This window comes from Salvia splendens, chromosome 14, assembly GCF_004379255.2.
Source record: "Salvia splendens isolate huo1 chromosome 14, SspV2, whole genome shotgun sequence".
NCBI classification, from domain to species: domain Eukaryota; kingdom Viridiplantae; phylum Streptophyta; class Magnoliopsida; order Lamiales; family Lamiaceae; genus Salvia; species Salvia splendens.
In genome coordinates, this window is record NC_056045.1 from 12,494,884 (window position 1) to 12,516,477 (window position 21,594).

Genomic DNA, 21,594 nt, shown 5'->3' on the forward strand with positions numbered 1-21,594 from the left:
TAATTTTCCTTTCATGTACCATGCTCGAGTTTATTTTACGCCAATTCATATATTCTGGCCTAGCCCACTAACTAAAAAGTACAGTAAATTTTGAAAATTCTTTTACACACTTGTCTTACATAAGTCTTTCACAAGTCTTTTGATGATTTGAAATTGCTTTTCATGTACTAATAGAAATACTAGTTGTAGGGGTAATTTGTTATAAGAAATAAGTATTAGTTTTAGAGGGAATTTAAATATCCTTCAACATAATTCTCATAAAATTAGCCTAAATCTTGGGTGGTAATTTTTTGGAGTGATCTCAAAATCCTTACTTATTGTATAGAAGTATGGATAGATTATTTAGATAGACCTAAGAGCATACACAACGCGTGCCTTCACGGTGCCGCGTTCCGTGTCTGCGGAACGAAACCACGGAGACACGCATCGTGGATGCCCGTGTCGTCCCCATGCCGTGCCCAACCTGTGCCGTGAGTCGTCGCCGCGAGACGTGGCACGACACGTCTCGCCACGCGCCGAGGCGACGTGGCGAGTTCCCAGCGCATGCGTGACGCCCACTCGCTGCCCCGCGAGTGGGTTTCGTCACGGTGACACAATAATTCATTTTTTTTAAATCGATTTTAATTTAAAATTTTTTTTGCAACGGTAATGTTACCTTTTTTTATCCGTTTTTTAATTTTTTTTTTAATTTCTTTACTCTATAAATACTCCTATTTCATACTCATTTCACTCACAAACACACATCTATTCCTCTCAAATCCTCTCTATTTCCACCCCAATTTTCATCTCAAATCAACTCTGTTTTTCTTCTCCAAAATTTAATCAAACTAATGGATCCTTTTGAACAAATGCGTCAAATAATGGAACAATCATTAGAAGAAGATCGACGACGGGAGGCGGAAGAAGCCGCGCCGCCCCAACGACGCTCTCGTACGTACATCCATCGTAACCGGGAGGAAGCCGCCGCACGGTTAGTACGCAACTTGTCACGACCGCCCTTATTAAGGATAGTGAAGACGGGGAAAACGTGACGAGGGGAGGGACTAAGGAGCGGGGAAGAAAAGGGGGACGCAATGAAAGACAACAATAAAGGACGAGATTGAATATGAAAACTCAATTAACTTCAAAAAGAAATATTTTGGTCTATCGAATAGTTAAACAACGGATTAATGTCTCAAGGTAAATAATGTCATAACGTAGTGTGGGAAAAATTAAAGACTTTATCAAGAACGATTCGAAACATGGCAGCGGAAAAACAAGTATAAAGGGAGAGTCATAGGATGACGCCCATGTATGAAGACACGACACATCCGAGAATTCCTAAAGCTCACTCAACATCCATCGCAACATCCCGCTCAACCTGCAAAATTTTAAAAAGAAATGCAGGGATGAGTACTTGTTTATTCAATGGGCTCATGCCGAAAACATTTTATAACAGTTATGTCATCCATACCAGTGAACACGAGTTTTACATGTAGTTAAGAACTATCATCGAGAACACAAAAACATTTTCATAGTCTGGCCAGACAAAACAATCTCCCCACTTTCTCATCAATCAATCAATCAATCAATCACATCCTCTTACCATAGTGCGACGAAAGTGTGGTCACACTATTCGCCCACGAGACCGGCCGACTAGCAAGGACAGCTCACGATCCCTCTGTGTACACAGCCTGATAGGGTTTGCGGCCCTACTCAGACCCAAATTCGTTTATCATAGCCCTATAGCCTAATGGAGCGAACTCACAAACTAGGCATCAAGCACAATCTCAACATAGACTTATAGCCTAATGGAGCAAGCTCAAACGAACTAGGCATCAGGAAACAATCTCAACATCAAAACAATCATGGCAAGACATAACACTTTAAACCACCCTTATAGCTCCACAATCATATTTCGAAACATAAAAGAATTTTAGTAAAAGAAAGCCCACCTCGATTGCTTACAAACACGGTTCACAACTTTATTGAAATCCATGCTCTTCATACCCACGTACGCACAACAATCCTTATCAACATCATAACCACATAATACAACACAATCAGCCTTCTATCAATACAATTTATCATGCATGTCCTATCGTTCCTTTCATCGTTTTCTTAAATTACACATCCCAAACATTCACCAACATAAGGAAACACCCCATAGTATACCTCAACGTATAACACATAACCACGCCATAAGATATGTTCCTTAATCACACATGTATCATTTATTCACTCAAAACTTGACAACAAGTATTATTTTAACATAACAGAAATCTGGCAGAACTGCGCGGTCGTTTTGTAAAAATCGTTAAAAATCCATCCGACCTCTGTTGGGGCTGAAATTTTACCACAATACAGTAGACACATCAAAGATTATCCAATTAAAATTTCACATCAAAATCACATCTTTAGGTCTGTCAAATCAAAAACAAAACTCACTGGACGAGAATACAATTTCTGATAGAACTGCACAGTTAACTTTAAAATTCATTTAAAATTCATCTTTCGTCAAAAGAGGCTGAAATTTATACAAAACATAGAAGACATTTCAAATTTTACTCAGTTAAAAACTCGTGCCAAAACAATTTATACAAAACATAGAAGACATTTCAAGGTATGGTAGGATTTAATTTGGATAAATATCCCAAAACAATTAATTAAATCCAAGAAAGAGAATATTTCTTCCAATAAATAGAAAGGGCCGAAAATTTCAAATAAAATGGCTAGAATGATTATGCATTATCCCATTTAATTTAATTCACACACTGGAAGCTTAATTACATTAACTCACATAACTCACAACTACTAATTTCACATAATTAACTCAAACACATAGAGACTCACTTTCCACAAAAGAAATTCTCATTCAACATCCACATCAATTAAAATAAAATAAGCCATCAAATAAAAAATAATAATAAAAAAAAGTCACAATTTTCTGAGGTGCTACATTCTTCCCCTCTTAACAGAAATTTCGTCCCGAAATTTGGTCGTCTTCCATAAACAATTGGAGGTACTTCTCTTTCATCTTATCTTCTAACTCCCACGTGGCATCCTCGGGACCAGGGTGTTCCCACGACACTTTCACGGATGCTATTGACTTGTTTCGTAACTCTTGCACCTTTCGATCTAAGATTGCTTCGGGCCTCTCCTCGTAGCTCATGTCGGGTGTCAGGACAACCTCTTCTTCTTGATGGATCACATGCTTGGGATCAAACACGTACTTGCTCAACTGCGACACGTGGAACACTTTGTGCACATTCCTAAAACTAGGAGGTAACGCTAGACGATACGCTACAGGACCTACTTCATCAATAATCTCGTACGACACTACAAAACGTGGTTTCAATTTGCCCTTCACTCCAAACCTCACAACTCCTCTAGTCGGGGATACTTTCAAGAAAACTTTGTCACCAACATCGAATTTGATCTCCGTTCGGCGCACATCAGCGTACGACTTCTGCCTATCTTGAGCTTTTTTATCCTTGCACGAATTTGATGTACAATTTCGATCATCTCCTTGTTAGCGTCGGGTACTAACATCCTTCTTTTCACCAACCTCATCGTTCCATCCTTCTTCTTCACGAATAAAACATGCGCTCCCCACGGTGACACACTAGGTCGAATGAAGCCTAAATCTAGTAGTTCTTGCAACTGAATCTTCAATGCCAACTCTTAGGGGCCATTTGGTATGGTGCTTTCGCCTGTCAGGCGGCGGTCCAGGCAAAGTTTCAGGAAACACGTCGGGAAAGTCCCATACTACGGCCACGTCTTCCACCTTCAAGTACTTCTTCTCATCTCCATTCAAGTACACAAGATACGCCGGACGCCCTTTTCTGATCATCGTGGTTGCTCGCAAAGCGGAGATTATGGAGGTTCGTCGGTTCATGGAGATTCCATACAAGATAGTAGTCTCTTTGCCAGGGGCTCGAAAGGGAATTTGTCTCTTCTTGCCGTGGATCATCGCGTGGTTCTCGGCAAGCCAATCCATTCCCAAAATTATGTCGACGTTCTCCAAAGGCATGACGTGTAAAAGATGAGCTACTACTCCTAACTCTCCTAAAACAAACTCTACGTTCGGGCAAGTTTGCACAATATCAATTAGACCTCCTACGGGTGATGACACCCTCTTCCCTCTACGTCTCGGTGGCATTCTGATCCAAAACACATGTTAGCATCGTTGTTAGTATTCGTTGTTATCAAAATCATAACTTCCTTGCATTCGTCGCACTCTGACACTATATTGAGCGCCCTCGTGTGCGGGTTGTTTTATCCGTGCCATCTACGCGAAGACAAAGGTTTTCCAACATATATTTCATCTCGTTATTTGTGATAGATCTAGAGTTCGTCACACATCACCAAATTTGAGGCCGTCCTAAGGCTTCCTATGTTCACATGCTTACGTCGTAGTACTTTCACACATAACACATACTTATGACATCATGTAATTCATGCTCATGTCCCACATAATCATACAAAGTCACAATTTTCTGAGGTGCTACATTCTTCCCCTCTTAACAGAAATTTCGTCCCGAAATTTGGTCGTCTTCCATAAACAATGGAGGTACTTCTCTTTCATCTTATCTTCTAACTCCCACGTGGCATCCTCGGGACCAGGGTGTTCCCACGACACTTTCACGGATGCTATTGACTTGTTTCGTAACCTCTTGCACCTTTCGATCTAAGATTGCTTCGGGCCTCTCCTCGTAGCTCATGTCGGGTGTCAGGACAACCTCTTCTTCTTGATGGATCACATGCTTGGGATCAACCACGTACTTGCTCAACTGCGACACGTGGAACACTTTGTGCACATTCCTAAAACTAGGAGGTAACGCTAGACGATACGCTACAGGACCTCACTTCATCAATAATCTCGTACGACACTACAAAACGTGGTTTCAATTTGCCCTTCACTCCAAACCTCACAACTCCTCTAGTCGGGGATACTTTCAAGAAAACTTTGTCACCAACATCGAATTTGATCTCCGTTCGGCGCACATCAGCGTACGACTTCTGCCTATCTTGAGCTTTTTTATCCTTGCACGAATTTGATGTACAATTTCGATCATCTCCTTGTTAGCGTCGGGTACTAACATCCTTCTTTTCACCAACCTCATCGTTCCATCCTTCTTCTTCACGAATAAAACATGCGCTCCCCACGGTGACACACTAGGTCGAATGAAGCCTAAATCTAGTAGTTCTTGCAACTGAATCTTCAATGCCAACTCTTAGGGGCCATTTGGTATGGTGCTTTCGCCTGTCAGGCGGCGGTCCAGGCAAAGTTTCAGGAAACACGTCGGGAAAGTCTCATACTACGGCCACGTCTTCCACCTTCAAGTCCTTCTTCTCCTCTCCATTCAAGTACACAAGATACGCCGGACGCCCTTTTCTGATCATCGTGCTTGCTCGCAAAGCGGAGATTATGGAGGTTCGTCGGTTCATGGAGATTCCATACAAGATAGTCGGCTCTTTGCCAGGGGCTCGAAAGGGAATTTGTCTCTCCTTGCAGTGGATCTTCGCGTGGTTCTCGGCAAGCCAATCCATTCCTAAAATTATGTCGACGTTCTCCAAAGGCATGACGTGTAAAAGATGAACTACTACTCCTAACTCTCCTAAAACAAACTCTACGTTCGGGCAAGTTTACACAATATCCATTAGACCTCCTACGGGTGATGACACCCTCTTCCCTCTGCGTCTCGGTGGCATTCTGATCCAAAACACATGTTAGCATCGTTGTTAGTATTCGTTATTATCAAAATCATAACTTCCTTGCATTCGTCGCACTCTGACACTATATTGAGCGCCCTCGTGTGCGGGTTGTTTTATACGTGCCATCTACGCGAAGATGAAGGTTTTCCAACATATATTTCATCTCGTTATTTGTGATAGATCTAGAGTTCGTCACACATCACCAAATTTGAGGCCGTCCTAAGGCTTCCTATGTTCACATGTTTACGTCGTAGTACTTTCACACATAACACATACTTATGACATCATGTAATTCATGCTCATGTCCCACATAATCATACCATAACAATATCATATTCGCACATACAACACATAAAAAATAATAATAAAAAAAGTCACAATTTTCCGCGGTGCTACACGACTACTTCTGCGATAACCCGGTTTGGGGAGATACGTACTTCCGTCGCCATTTCCGCATGGGAAAACCGCTATTTCTCCACATCGCGAATACTTTGGCAGCCCGGGAAGAGTTCTTCCAGGAAGGGTTCGACGCGGTCGGCCGTCCCAGCCACACGACGCTGCAAAAATGTACTGCAGCAATCCGCCAGCTTGCGACTGGACAAACGGCCGACATGTTTGACGAATACCTCCACATCGGAGACACCACTGGGCGACTGTGATTGCTCAAATTCTGCAAAGGCGTCCGGGCAGCCTTCACCGATGAATTTCTCTGGAGGCCAAGCACGACCGATTGTCAGTTCCTGCTCGACCTTCACGAAACAGTGCACGGATTCCCCGGGATGCTCGGCAGCGTCGATTGCATGCACTGGCAATGGAAGAATTGCCCGGTGGCGTGGAGGGGGTCCTACACGAGCGGCCACAAAGGCACCCACCCAACCGTTATACTCGAGGTCGTTGCCGACTACCGGCTTTGGATCTGGCATGCGTACTTCGAGGTCCCCGGGTCGAACAACGACGTAAACGTGCTCCACCAATCCGGCCTCTTAACCGAAGTTTTGGATGGTAAAGCGCCGGCCATCAACTTCATCGCCAACAACTGGCTTTATAAAATGGGGTACTATCTCGCCGACGACATCTACCTGAAGTGGCCTACCTTCGTGAAGACGTGCAGCATGCCTGCGAACCCAAAGCAGGCTCTTTTTGCGCAGAAGCTGCTCGCAAGGATGTGGAGAGGGCGTTCGGGGTTCTCCAAGCGCGCTTCAACATCATCAAAGCCCCGGCTCGTACGTGGTTCATTGAGAGCATGGTCGACATCATGTATACGTGCATAATCTTGCACAACATGATTGTCCTAGACGAAGGACCCGAGGCGGGAAATTGGTTCGACCCCGAATCCCCCGGAAGCTCAACCGCAAGTAGTCCGCCTCGAAGTGAAGCGCACCCGTCTATACAAGAACGGTTATCTATTCGTGCAAGGACACACGACTCTAGCGCCCACACCCAACTCCAAGAGGATCTAATTGAGCACATTTGGGCAAACTTTGGGGGATGAAATTATTAAATTGTGTACTTTTATTTTTTAGGAAATTATTAAATTATATTTTTTTACGAATTTTATGTTGTAAGTTTATTTTATGTAATGAAGTGTGTTTGTTTTAATTGAATTGGGTTGAAAATAAAAATAAATAATGAAATTGAATGAATAGTAATTTAAGGAACGGTTAAGGAACGGATAAGAAACGGAGGGTTACAGGTTCCGTTCATTAGTTAAGGAATAGAGTAAAAAAGTACAGTGGGGCCCGTAAATAGTAGTTTAAGGAACGGTTAAGGAATGATGGGGAACAGCGTAGTAGATGCTCTAACAAACATAGGAACGGTTAAGGAACGGTGGGTAGTGGATGCTCTAACAAACATAGAGGAACAAAACCGTGTCTACACAAGAAACGTTTTAGCCTCCCATGCTGTGCTCCAATACGAAGCGAGTTTGTTTGTGATATTAATTAGCCATTTTACAATGTTTGTAATAGAGAAATGCAAGTTTGCAAAATATAATTTTTAAAAAATCAAAAGGCTAAATCTAAAACTTAAAATATTGTATCCTTCCATTGAGAAAACTTTATAAAAGTGATAATTGAAATAAAAACTAATAAATTAAAATAACAGCAAAAGATTTTTAAAAAAAATCTATTGTTAATCTAAACATGGACTTACTTGGAAAATTTAATTATCATCCAAAGTTTTATATCCAAATTAAATTTATAATTGAATAAAAAATTAACTATTTTATTTGAGAAATTAATTAATTCCTAATCAATTTAAATTCATAGTGAAATATATATTTAAGAAATAAAAGATCGGGTCTCCTAATTCTGTTACATAATTTCAGTTGAAGTTCTATATATAATTTCTAATTTCAATTTAGATTAGTTTTTTGATATATTTGAAAAAATGGAATACAATCATATTATTAAACTAACTTTTATGTAATTAAAAATGAAATTACCAAAGAAAAAAAAAGATTTAACTATCTAAATTTTATTTTGAAATCCTACAAACTTAAAATTTGAAAATCCGCACCACTCCCATCTATTTCAAAATTTGAAGACTGTACCTCTCCCATTTCAAATACTCCATCTACTAACTTATTTTGAAGACTCTAACGGTCCATCTCTCCGGCGAAACTCGGCACCACCACCGTCGCTGATTCTCCCCCTCTCTCAATCCCACTCTCTTTCCCTCTCTATTCTCACAATTCCCAAATTAGGATGCATCTCTCTTTCTCCCAAAAATCTGACTCTCTCATCTCCGGCGAAACTCGTCTCCAGCATATCACCACCGCAACTTCTCTCTCTCACTCACCCTGCTCTGGCCTCCACCTCCTGTCAGGTTGTGCGAAATTTCTCATTAAAATTACCTAGAAACCCTACATGAAAAAGCGGTGCCTCTATCTCCCTCCTCCAACGGCACTGCACTCTCCCTCTCCATCTCCATCTCCTTTCTCTCTCAATTGGCGGAATCGACTCGTGTTTTCCCCACACCAAGAGTCATAGCCCTCGCAGATTTCACGCCCCCGGCCTGCTCGCCCGGAGAAGAAAGCCGAGGACGTGGCTGTCTCGGAGTTTGGTCCCCACCGCGGCTGCTACTCGCCATCATCAGACGCCGTCGTCTCCTGCAGCAGGTCGCTGGTCTGGATTCGTGGGTGGCGTCGGGTGGCCCCTGACTCGCAGCCTTGCCGCCGCCGCCAGCTGCACGAACCCGTCGCCTTCCGCCCTTCCGTCGTGGGTCTTTTCTCCTTTTTCTTCTCATCTTTCTCCCTAATTGAATTGTAAATTGAATTGGTTTAGGTGGGGGCGAACTTGTAGTGTGTGATCATGCGTGCAAATTAAGCTAGAAAAAGGTGAATTATGGAGTTTTAATTTGTTAAATTTCTTTGCGTCATTGTCTTTTTCCCTTTTTATTTGTATTTTTCTGGTATTTTTTGTTCCCATTTTGGAATTTCACTGTCTTTCTTGTATGTCAGTGTTTATTTAATTGTCTAGACGGGATACATGTCACCATCGACCTCCTCATGGACTCGCCGTCTGATTTCGTTGCTGCTGATTCTCGCCGAGCGGTGAGAGGCGCTCCAGGATCCACTGAGCAGTCGCTTCGGTCGGTGTCATACTCCAGCCATCTCGGCTGCATTGTCATTATCAATTTTGTCGGACTGCCGTGGACTTCTCGGCTTAGGTAAGTTTCCACTAATTTTCCAATTTACAAATTTTATCTTCCTGTTTGGGTAGATATGTTAGGGAGTTAGATTTGGGTTTATGAGATATGGGTTCACTTCTTGATTTGTGAAGCTATTAAACTTCTTGTGATGTCCAAACATTCTTGGGTTGAAAGAGCAGGCCAGCCATCACTTGCTTATTTGTAGATTGGTGTTATCCCTTTAAGAATTTATCTTAAAATTTGGGTTCAGCCATTGTGAAAGCTAGAATGAGTTTGTAAGTTTACCAGCATATTTTTTTGTCATTTTGATCATCTAATTGAAAAACTACCACGAACTGTTCAAGTGACATCATTTCCGCCACTTAGCTACTCTGGCTGATTTGGTTCTTATGGTGGAGGCTTTGGTGGGGGGTATAGCAGTGGGCTAGGTGCCTATGGTCGTGGAGGGGGGCAAGTGGTGGATATGACTCTGGCCCTGGTGCTAGTTATGGTGGAGCAGGAGGGGGAATTTATGGGGGTAGAGCAGGTTATAGTGGCAGTAGTCGATACCATCCTTATTCAAGATAGATGTCCTTTAAGCATCTTGTAGGAGTTCTCACATTTCTCTTGGCCATTGCTTCTCACCACTCGGAGTTGACTAGATTTTCAAAGTACTAGCAAGGAGATGATCTGTAGAAGACTGGAGAACCTTAGTATTTTGTTGTTTCTTATTCGCTGAATTCTAAGTTTGAATCTCATTGAGACACTGTTAAGCTTTCTAAGCTAGACATCTTATACTGTATGAAATGTATTTTGTTCTATTTTTAGTTAGAATGGCCTTTTGCTTTTTTAGGTTCTACCTGCTAGAATTTAATGTTTATCTAGAATTGAGTATACATGCTCAAGTGATCTGTGAGATTATGCCTAACCAGACATAGCGCCTCTAGCTGTTTTTGAATCTGTGATTTGTGTCTAAGCTTTCTTGTGTGTTTTTGGATGTTCTGGCTGGATGTATTAAAGCCTCTAGTTGTAGATCTCTTTATTGTTTCAGTTACATTGATTTTAGGTGAGTGTTGGTAGAGAAAGCTATGAAATACAAACCTAGTAGTTTGGGTATTTGCTGCTTTTTCATTGCAGGAGACCTGGGAATTTTGCTGCTAATTTTTAATTTGCTATTTATATTATTTTTCCATATATTGTCATTTGTAATGACTGCTGAGATTATAACTTTTTACAGATATCTGAGTTTATTAAGAAATATGTTATGGTTTCAATCTTTTTGTCTAGTATGTTCCAAAGTTAATATACTGTGTTGTCTTGCATGGCCTAAACTCTAAACCATAATTTTTTCGTTTGCTTTTTATGAAATTTTGGTACATTTGACTTGTTGACTAGAGTTTATATTTATAATGTGCTTGAAATGTTGATGCTGTTGTCAAGATGATAGAATTAGTCTTGTATAATGAAGACGAGAGATGCTGCAATAGTTATTCATATTCAGCCTCGAGTGTGTTAGTTGATTCGTTTATTGGCTGTAATGGTCTTATTATGAGCTTGGTTTGCTCCCAATTGCTTTATTAACTGTTCTTCTCTTTCACTTGATTGTGTCTAAATGAAACTGGATGTCTACTTAATTGTCTTACTAGTGTGGTGTAGGTTTGATTACGTTTTGCTAATTTATTTAATTTGTATCAGTCTTATCATGTAGTAGTAATTGTTATAAATTTTTTATATTTTCAAAGTTTTGGAACGGATCTTGAAGTACGAAATCATGCAAATATACAATTTATTATCATGAATCATATTGATTAATACTGAAGCTCGCTGTCGTGTGTTTTATTTTCGTACTTAATTTATTTGAAATGCTTAGGGCCATTACTAATCTACAGTTTATTCTGAATGTCTATTAAAGCATCCATTGTTTTGCCTCCTCACTTCCTCTCCCACCTTACTATCAAATAAGCAACTTGTCACTTGCTATTTCCTGAACATCAACTATTACGACAATTCAAATGATTCAATGCACCTAATTATATACTACTCCCTCCGTCCAGTTAAGATAACCCCTTTCGTTTTTCGCACATGTTTTGTAAAAATCGTAATAAATAGTTAAATGGAGGAAAGTAAATTAAGAGAGAGAATAATATGGAAGAGACTCATTTTCTCATTTGGATTTTGTCATTGCAAAGAGATACAAATGAGTTTAAGCTATTTGTCAATGTATGGCGGTTAGTTATTTGTTTTATTTGACGTTTATGTCTCAAGAGTAAATGGAAATTGGTATGCTATACTATACACATCAATTCTTTTGATTCATAAATTGTTATAATCTTTTCTCAAGGAATCGTGCATTCTTTTTTTCTGACTCTACAAATGTGTTCCTTCATAGGGAAGCTTTAGCAACAATCTTTCTACTCCCTCTGGAGAGTTTGTATCTGGCTGGTGCTTGGTTAACGTTCTAGTTTGTGAAGAGGATGCACCATTAGAGTATGTATTATCTACATCATCTTAATAATTCTTATTTCACCAAATTAGTCAGTTACAACTATTGCGTGGGTCTTAAACACCCTATATCGCCAATGTATAAATTTGAATTCACCCCTTGCAGTGTCCCTCGTTCATCTTATGCTCATCAGAGAACGTCTTTGTTGATTAAAGTGATTGCAAACCTTGATTGCTTTGTTCCTGATGTATACCAGGGTAAATGATTTAGTAATTTTCAGTTTCAATCAGGGTATGCTCCTTGATAGTAATATTTAACAACTAATAACATTTGTTTCAATCCCAGATGAGAAGGATTTGTTTCTCAACATGTTCATTTGGTTCATAGAGAAGGACTATTAGAAACTGTCAGATGACAAAGTGTCCACAGTTATGTATGCCTGCTTCTAACTCTTCCCTTGGTTAATCAAGTAGTAGTACATATCTATATTCTAATACTCTATTGCGTGTAGGTTCACTACTAAGTCTTTAGTTCCAGGATTTTTGAATGAAGATGATGTACAACTGCTGAAGTAATTTGAATATATGCCTTCCTTCCATGCTGAAATCGGGTATTGGTTATTTCTTCATGTTCTATCTTTCTTATTTTGCAATTTAGATAATGAAACATTCTAGCAGATGGTCACAATGCTGCTTCTTATAGTTGCACTTTTTTTTTCTTTAATAAACTTGCTTCACTCACCGTAGTTATTCATTATGTGCATGAGTGCATTTGATACTTAATGTAATTTTAAGGCTATCTAAGATTGACAATCTTCTTTGTAGGTTATTTGTAAGTCAGTTTGAGTTCTGAATCGTTTGTGCTGCATCGGAAGATCATTTAGTCCATGTAAAACCTCTCCGGCTTAACATATGGATGTCATTCATCTTTTTCCATAAATGTTAGATGCATCTGTTTTTTTTTATTCATAATCATATCTGTTTTCTTCTTGATAAGATTTTAATGAAGTTTCTTTCTTCATGCAGGAGCTTGGGAAGAGGTGGACTGCAGGAGCAACTAGCTTCCTATATTGGACTCCCGACCCTGATGAAAAAAAGAGTAGGTATATTTTTTTTGTAAGAGATCATCTCATGTTGCGATGTAGTACTTATTTTCTCTAGTGATGATAAAAGAAAACGAAAGAAATTCTCTTTTTTCTATGATATAAAACGTTTCCTTCCTTTTGCTTAAGATTTGAAAATCATGTTAATAAAAACCACGTTTAAATAACACTTAATTTGCTCGAGGTCTTGCATGTTATGCAAATGATTCACAATGTTTTGTAGGGAATAAGCTTTATAAAAAGGAATTTTAATGCCAGAAAAGGAAGGTAGGAAGGTAAGACTGATCTTGTAAAGATGACAGGAAAGATGACAGTATATATTTAAAGAAAACAATTTAATCTATCAATCAAAATTGAATGTTGGAAAGTTTCGAAGATGATCTAAATTGACAGAGTATTATGTTTTTTTTTCTGATAAAGATACATCAGTAGAGGTTTGCTTTCAGCATTTTGGTATGTGAGAAGGTACCAGGTTTGCAGCCGGTAGGAAATCCGAGCTTTCAGCATTTTGGTCTTTGAGGATTCTGGTAACTCTACTTCTCATCTTTTTCGGGTGTCATTCAAACCCGTATAATATACTCAACTTGTGATGTTTCCTACTCATACATGAGTGCCTAACTGCTATTTATTCTTATACATGCCTGATATGTTGATTTTATAGAGAATTTAAATGATTTTTTGTAATTGATGTTGATTTTATAGAGAATTTAAATGTTTTTTTTTGTAATTGACATGTTATGATTAAGAGTAAATTTCCAAGAGGTTGTCTGCCATGGCTCTCTAATATGTGCATCTCCCTCGTTTTTAATGATTTCATACACATCACCAAATGATAAACAACATATATTAGCTTCATAAATATCCAAAAATTGCCCTAGTACTACGCTACTTTGTACTGAGGACGAAATGCTTCCATGAACAGAGTTTCACCAATTGCTATTTGTGTATGCATGCAAGATTTTCTCTCTATTGATTGTCACTACTTTCACCACTTTTTTATGGGTTATTAGCGTAGGCTTCATTTCTCTCGAGGGTTGGTCTGCAAACTTGTTGTTGCTTACTAACTTCTGGAGAACTAGGTTTCCCGTGCTTCAGATAAAGTGACAAGAGTGTTCTTTGGTGCCCGATTTCTTGAGCTAAGGAGAGAGAACTATTCCGGTTTGAAAAATTAATTGAAAAAGCCATAGGGCCGATCGACTTAATGAGAGCTTTATGAGTTGCAATCTTGTTGATATTGGTGCATAAAAATGATTTAGGCAATAGGACAAAAAGCCTCATATCCAAATTATCACATGCCTAACCCCACATAAACCCTTAGTGAGCCCGTTTGAGCCCCAAAAGCCTAATTTCTTTGTTGAAAATTTTGAAGTCACTATATTAGCCTACTTATTATATCCATTTGTTGGCCTATATTTTCTACCCTAGTCACTAAAATTAAAATGCTAGCACATTCTTGGGAGGGTATTTATGGTGGCAAGAAAAAGATGGAAGTCCTGGAACATTCATCAGGTGGTATTCATTTATATTGAGATACAAAGTGAAAAAAGTTATGTCTTCAAAGAAAAATAAAATAAAAAGGCGGCCTTTAATGTGTTAAAAAAAGCGAAGGCTAGAAAAAAAAAGGCAGCCTTTCATGTGTAAGAAAAGCCAAGGCTAGAAAAAAAAAGGCAGCCTTTCATGTGTAAAAAAAAAGCCAAGGCTAGTAAAAAAATAAAAATAAAAAGGCAGCCTTTCATGTGCAAAAAAAAGCCAAGCTAGTAAAAAAAATAAAATAAAAAGGCAGCCTTTCATGTGTAAAAAAAAAGCCAAGGCTAAAAAAAAATGAGCAAAAAACAGAAATATGCTCAAAAGAATAAGATGACTTTGTTTAGATGGTAGAAAAATCTCAAGTTTGGGGTGTTGAGCTGTCAGAATTTTGCACGCATTGAGTGAGATGTGAAGGATGTTGTGAAGGATGCTATGATGGATGTGCTAGTATTTAAAATGTGATAAGCTACTTAACCAAATATGATCACACCTTTACCATAAGCCCCATTACATCCAAATGAATAAGACCTTTTGATATATGCATCATATTGACTTGTGAGCGATGAATTTTGCTTGAGTTTGGGAGAAAGATCTTATGTGCTTAAAATAAAGAATAGCCGGAAGAAATTCTCTTTATGAATTAGTGACGATGGTTTGAGACTCCCAAGACATAAATCGAACATACATTGAAGCATTGGGATGCCTAGCTCTTAGGGAATTAGTTCGTGTACAATTCTTGTTCTAAAGTCTTACCCGAGAGTGAATTTGGGGTCAACCTAGTTTCTCTAAATGATTCGTGTGATTTGACGTGACTTGAAGTAGAGGATTATCTAATGTCTTGTGAATGTGCCTATTTTTCTAACTTGATTGAGGGCGAGCAAGACTTATGTCTGGTGGTATTTGATGTGTGTGGGTAATTGTTTAACTTGTTATTATACAATGGATGGAATGGAGGGTAGCGCACTACTGCTCCAGTTCAATTTTGACCACCTCACTGTTTATTCCAGTGGGTTGAAGGGTATAAAGCTGCAACCAATATTTGCTTCAATATTCAACCATTTATTTTTATAAACCTAACTTTAGTTCGATATTTAGTGTGTCATTTCATACTAAAGCCATCAATGAAGAACTACTGCAAAATCTCTCTGATGCTCTACACTTGTTGGTACTTGATAAAATTGGGGTTGGACTTGCTTTGTCTAATTCTGAAGAACATGATATATTCACTATGCCTGGATGTGTTGTTTGTTATTCTCTTCTTTGTATATACATTTAGATATAATTTTTTGTTTAGTTGTAGGAAGTGGAATACATACAACATTTTATTATTTTTATCTCCTTGGAATTCTTCTACATGTTGCACTAAACCTGTAACCCTTTTCTTGGTTGTATGCAGGAAAAACTTTCCGTTTGAGTCAGATTGCAGAGCAATCATGCTGCTTTGAGGCTACTGAGATAATTCAGCATATTCTAGTGTTACTCGTAGTCGATTTGATGGCCTCTCTAAGCATTTAGATTCATTCTTGCAAATGTTATCTCTTGTGCAACTAAGGTGTTTTCCGTGATAGTTCCTAGTGCATAAATAGACTAGAGAGTACTTAGTCGATCAGAAGGTCGAGGGTGGTAGGGGACTGAGTTCTTAACATAAAAGAAACGGGTGGAAAGGGTGGAAAATTGAAGGCACAAGTCTATTTATTGATTTTTGTGTTAGCTTTGCTTGATCTTCTGCCTCTTGGTTGTTGCACCTATATTTTTCTACTTATTTAATTCACTCTTTGCTACATTTTGCAGATTTAAAATTAATCTGTTAAATATATGTTTTTGTGAGTTATACAGTGCCTGACGTTTTTCTACTTTTTTCTAATCCACTGTTTGCTGTCTTACTACTTTATAAATAACACATACATAGTATCCTATTTTTCTGTCTCATATGCCTGTACAAATATGTGCTATATTAGTGTTTCTCTGATATATAAACTCCCATTGATTGTCAAATCTTGGCATCTTAATATCTGTTTTTACAGGCTCATTCCCAAGTACTTACTAGACACATTTCCTTTTTTACTTTGGCATTAGGTTTGTTGTACTTGCATCTAACAAAGAAATCATGGGCCTTGGAAGCTGGTTGAGCAGTCAATTGGGTCTATAACAAATGTTTATAGCATTTACCGTACAATAAGCATTGCAATATCTGCACTTTGAGAAGATTTTGCCTTTTATACATATGCAGTTTTCAGTTTCTCATTTTGCCCTACTGTTAACATGGGCAATTGTTTTGTATAGGTTCTTGCATTGCTGAAAAAATGTTTGTTATAGATTCAAGAGAGTTAAATGCTCCCTCCGAGGAAAGTTACCCGAAGGGCCAACTGGAACGTAATACAAAGCGCTTGGCAGATGTCGTCTCAGATGCTTCAAATTTTCAGTCATTCATTATGATAAATTTGTAAGTTTTCCATCTGTACAACTAATTTTAAAATCTTATAGAGTGCTATAGATTTCATGGTAAGGTTTCACGATTGAAGGTCGAAAAGACTTAAAGCATGATATCTGAGTTTCTTAGAAAATATCTTTGCGTATGTGAACACAGTAATGATGTGCCTGAAGAGATTTTGAGATCAAATTGCTTGTTTTAACAAATGGATGCTAATTTTATGAAATTTAATTTCAAATGAAAAGGTAAGAGTTTGAGCACCTGCAATAACTTAGACTTAATGATCACCTCCATGCTTATCTTATCTTGAATGTTTGTACTATGTAGTCTGGGGACAATCTTATTTGTATTTTGCATGGTATTTGCTGGTAAATTTCTTTACTTAAACCTAACCAACTAATTTTTTTTTGCTGGTATTTAGTGAAATGGAATAAAGAGGGCTTCCTAAACTGTAGTTGCTATATTCACAAGTCACTTAGCACATAGAATGAGTTTGTAAGTTTACCAGCATATTTTTGTCATTTTGATCGTCTAATTGAAAAACTACCATGAACTGTTCAAGTGACTTCATTTCCTCATTTGGTTTTTGTCATTGCAAAGAGATACAAATGATTAGTAAGAAGAGTTTAAGCTATTTGTCAATGTATGATGGTCAGTTATTTTTTTCATCTGACGTTTTTTGTCTCAAGAGTAAATGGAAATTGGTATGCTATACTATACACATCAATTCTTTTGATTCATCAATTGTTATAATCTTTTCTCAAGGAAATCGTTCTGACCCTACAAATGTGTTCCTTCATAGGGAAGCTTTAGCAACAATCTTTCTACTCCCTCTGGAGAGTTTGTATCTGGCTGGTGCTCGTCTAACATTCTAGTTTGTGAAGAGGATGCACCATTAAAGTATGTATTATCTACATCATCTTAATAATTCTTATTCACCAAATTAGTCAGTTACAACTATTGCGTGGGTCTTAAACACCCTATATCGCCAATGTATAAATTTGAATTCACCCCTTGCAGTGTACCTCGTTCATCTAATGCTCATCAGAGAACTTCTTTGTTGATTAAAGTGATTGCAAACCTTCATTGCTTTGTTCCTGATGTATACCAGAATAAAATGATTTAGTAATTTTCGGTTTCAATCAGGGTATGCTGCTTGATAGTAATGTTTAACAAGTAATAACATTTGTTTCAATCCCAGATGAGAAGGATCTGTTTCTCAACATGTTCATTCGGGTCATAGAGAAGGACTATTAGAAACTGTCAGATGGCAAAGTGTCCACAGTTAGCAATAACTTGTGTATGCCTGCTTCTAATTCTTCCCTTGGTTAATCAAGTAGTAGTACATATCTATATTCTAATACTCTATTGCATGTAGGTTCACTGTTATGTCATGCAGAGTCTTTAGTTTCAGGATTTTTGAATGAAGATGATGTACAACTGCTGAGGTAGTTTGAATATATGCCTTCCTTCCATGCTGTAATCGGACATTGATTATTTCTTCATGTCCTATATTTCTTATTTTGCAATTTAGATAATGAAACATTCTAGCAGATGGTCACAGTGCTGCTTCTTGTAGCTGCACTTATTTTTTCTTTAATAAACTTGCTTAACTCACCATAGTTATCATTATGTGCATGATTGCATTCTCTACTTTTTAAAGTACTGCCTGCTTGTTTCGGAAAATCTAAGATTGACAATCTTCTTTGCTCGGGGTCATCTTATGTAACTTTTTATTTATGATTTGCAAATGATTCAAACTGTTTTTGTAAGAGATCATCTTATGTAACTTTTCTGGTGCTGTAGTACTTACCTTTTCTAGTGATGATAAAAGAAAACAAAAGAAATTCGCTTTTTTCTATGATATAAAACTTTTCCTTCCTTTCACTTAAGATTTGAAAATCATGTTAAAAACCACGTTTAAATAACACTTAATTTGCTTGGGGTCTTATATGATATGCAAATGATTCAAACTGTTTTGTAGGGAATACACTTCATAAAAAGGAATTTTAGTGCCAGAAAAGGAAGGTAGGAAGGTAAGACTGATCTTGTAAAGATGACAGGAAAGATGGTAGTATATATTTAAAGAAAACAATTTAATCGATCACTCAAAATTAAATGTTGGAATGTTTCGAAGATGATCTAAATTGACAGAGTATTATGTTTTTTTATTCTGATAAAGATATAATGGTAGAGGTTTGTTTTCAGCATTTTGGTATGCGACAAGGAACCAGTTTCCAGCAGGTGGGAAATCCGAGCTTTTATTGTAGTCGTCAAATCCTGGGTCTTGTGAATGTGCTTATTTGTCTAAGTTGCTTGAGGGCGAGCAAGACTTCTGTTTGGGGGGTATTTGATGTGTGTGGTTAATTTAACTTGTTATTATACAATGAAGCTGCAACTAATATTTGTATTTTTATAAATCTAACTTTAGTTCGATATTTAGTGTGTCATTTCATACTAAAGCCATCAATGAAGAACACTACTGCAAAATCTTTCTGATGCTCTACACTTGTCGGTACCTGATAAAATTAGGGTTGGACTTCTTTGTCTAATTTTGAAGAACACGATATCTTCACGATACCAGGATGTGTGGTTAGTTATTCTCTTCTTTGTACATACATTTAGATATAATTTTTTGTTTAGTTGTAGGAAGTGGAATACATACAACAGTCTATTATTTTTGTATCCTTGGAATTCTTCTACCTGTTGCACTAAACCTATAACCCTTTTCTTGGCTGTATGCAGGAAAGAATTTGTGTCTGATTTAGATTATTGAGCTGTCTGCCAATTCTGCTGCGTTTGAGGCTACTGATATAATTTAGCATATTCTCGTGTCACTCTTAGTTGATTTGAAGGCATCTCTAAGCATTTAGATTCATTCTACTTGAAGGCCTCTCTAAGCATTTAGTTTCATTTTTTCAAAATGTTATCTCTTGTGCAACTAAGGTGTTTTCTGTGATAGTTCCTAGTGCATAAATAGAGTAGAATGTACTTGGTCGATCTGAAGGTCGGGGTGGTAGGTGGAGTTTTTAACTTATAAGAAACGGGGGGAAGCTGTGGAAAACAAAAGGCAAAAGTCTATTTATTTGTTTTTTACCTTGCTTTGCGTGGTCTTCTGCTTCCTGGTTGTTGCGCCTATATTTTTATATTTATTTTATTTATTATTTGCTGCCTTTTGCAGCTAATTATTGAACTGTTACATATATTAAATTTTTGTTTGTTATACTGTGACTGACGTTTTTCATCTTTTTCTAATCCACCTTTTGCTACCTTGCAGCATAATTAATTAATACATACATAGCATCGTACTTTTCTTTGTCTATGCCGTGTACAAATATGTGCAATATTAGTGTTTCTTTGATATGTATACCCATCGATTGTCAAATCTTGGCTTCTTAATATATCTGTTAACTAGACACATTTCCTTTTTTACTTTGGCATTCAGTTTGCTGTACTTGCATCTAAAAAGAAATCATGGGCCTTGGAAGCTGGTTGAGCACCCAATTAGTGTCACGTAAAGATACTTTCTATGAGGTTAGTGTTGCCACTACTGTGGCAGGGTGACTGAATTTTAATATTTTTGCAATGCCGGAATGAAACTGCAGCTTGTTGTTACTATGTAGTGAATACTTCAATTACAATGGATGGAATCTAGACTACTTCGATTTCTATATATTTAGTCAAGTTCCTCAACAATTTAATTTGACTTAATATCTCTTATATGCCAGTTAAGCAGTTTAATACGTAGTCTACTATATTTGAGTTTGATATCTTTACTGTCCGTTTGATGATTATGATTGATACAACAAATTTTGGTTTACAAATTAGTAGCATTGTAAAATACTATTCAACCTAACTATGTTAGTTGAATGTTACCCTGTTATAATCAGTTTGTCTATAATGTTTATCCTTTGTGAATGCTTCTGCTTCAGGATCAGTCATTAAACATCAATGTGTGACTCACCGTACATAGGGTATTGCTTTACGTGCTATTTTAGATGCTTTGAGAAAGCCTGCAGATTCAGAAGTTTGTTCCTTCCTAGTTTATCAGTTAATGTTATAGTGAATTTCAGTTTTACCTTGGATTTATAACATTCTGATGTTTTCCTTTGAGAGTATGGCATTGGAGCAGTTTGTGGACCATCTCATTGAGTGGCCACAGTATAGAGAGGGCACTCAACAGTATTTCAGCGGCTTATACCGAACCTGATGGTGGCCATAGTGCCAATACTGCTCACCGACACGGTCATATTCAATCTTAGCTCCACATATAGAGGTATTAAACATGTTATTTTATCTTCCTGTTAAGTAGTTGAACCAGCATATGAGAAACAGATGACTATTTCTTAGAAAACATGACAAAAGTGCTATCTCGATGTCATCATTCAAATCGTCTTCCCACATGCCTATATGTGGTTTCTGGTTTCACCTTGTCTATGTGGTTGTGGATAATACTTCTACTCCAAGTGATTTGCGTGAACTCATGATCACTACAATTTTGTCCTTTTGGTTTCAAATTGCACGACCACAATTTTCTCTGATTGGACCCAACAACATTTTGTCTCGATTAGCAATTCCCTCTTCGATCCCACTGCAACAGAGACCACCAAGTTCTCTGAGTTCACTCCTAATTACATGAAGCCATCACAACACACCTACCCTTCCTAAGGCAAGTAATAGTGTCTTTGTATACTTTGATGTAGTTGACTTGATACTTTTTCTATTTTTACCTTGTTTTGACTGTATTTTTGAGAGCTAATCTAC

The 21,594-nt window shown here is 37.8% G+C and overlaps 1 long non-coding RNA gene across 1 annotated transcript; it reads left to right on the forward strand.

Annotated features, from left to right (window-relative positions):
* Window positions 1-7,998: 7,998 nt before the first annotated feature.
* Window positions 7,999-21,502, forward strand: LOC121765196. The gene is made up of 17 exons (XR_006042781.1): window positions 7,999-8,915; window positions 8,982-9,034; window positions 9,158-9,366; window positions 11,717-11,814; window positions 11,936-12,027; window positions 12,116-12,203; window positions 12,282-12,380; window positions 12,595-12,658; window positions 12,796-12,868; window positions 13,293-13,399; window positions 15,796-16,842; window positions 17,633-17,730; window positions 18,032-18,130; window positions 18,209-18,278; window positions 18,815-20,364; window positions 20,763-21,106; window positions 21,402-21,502. It is a non-coding gene; the product is annotated as an uncharacterized LOC121765196 (long non-coding RNA).
* The last annotated feature ends 92 nt before the right edge of the window (window positions 21,503-21,594 follow it).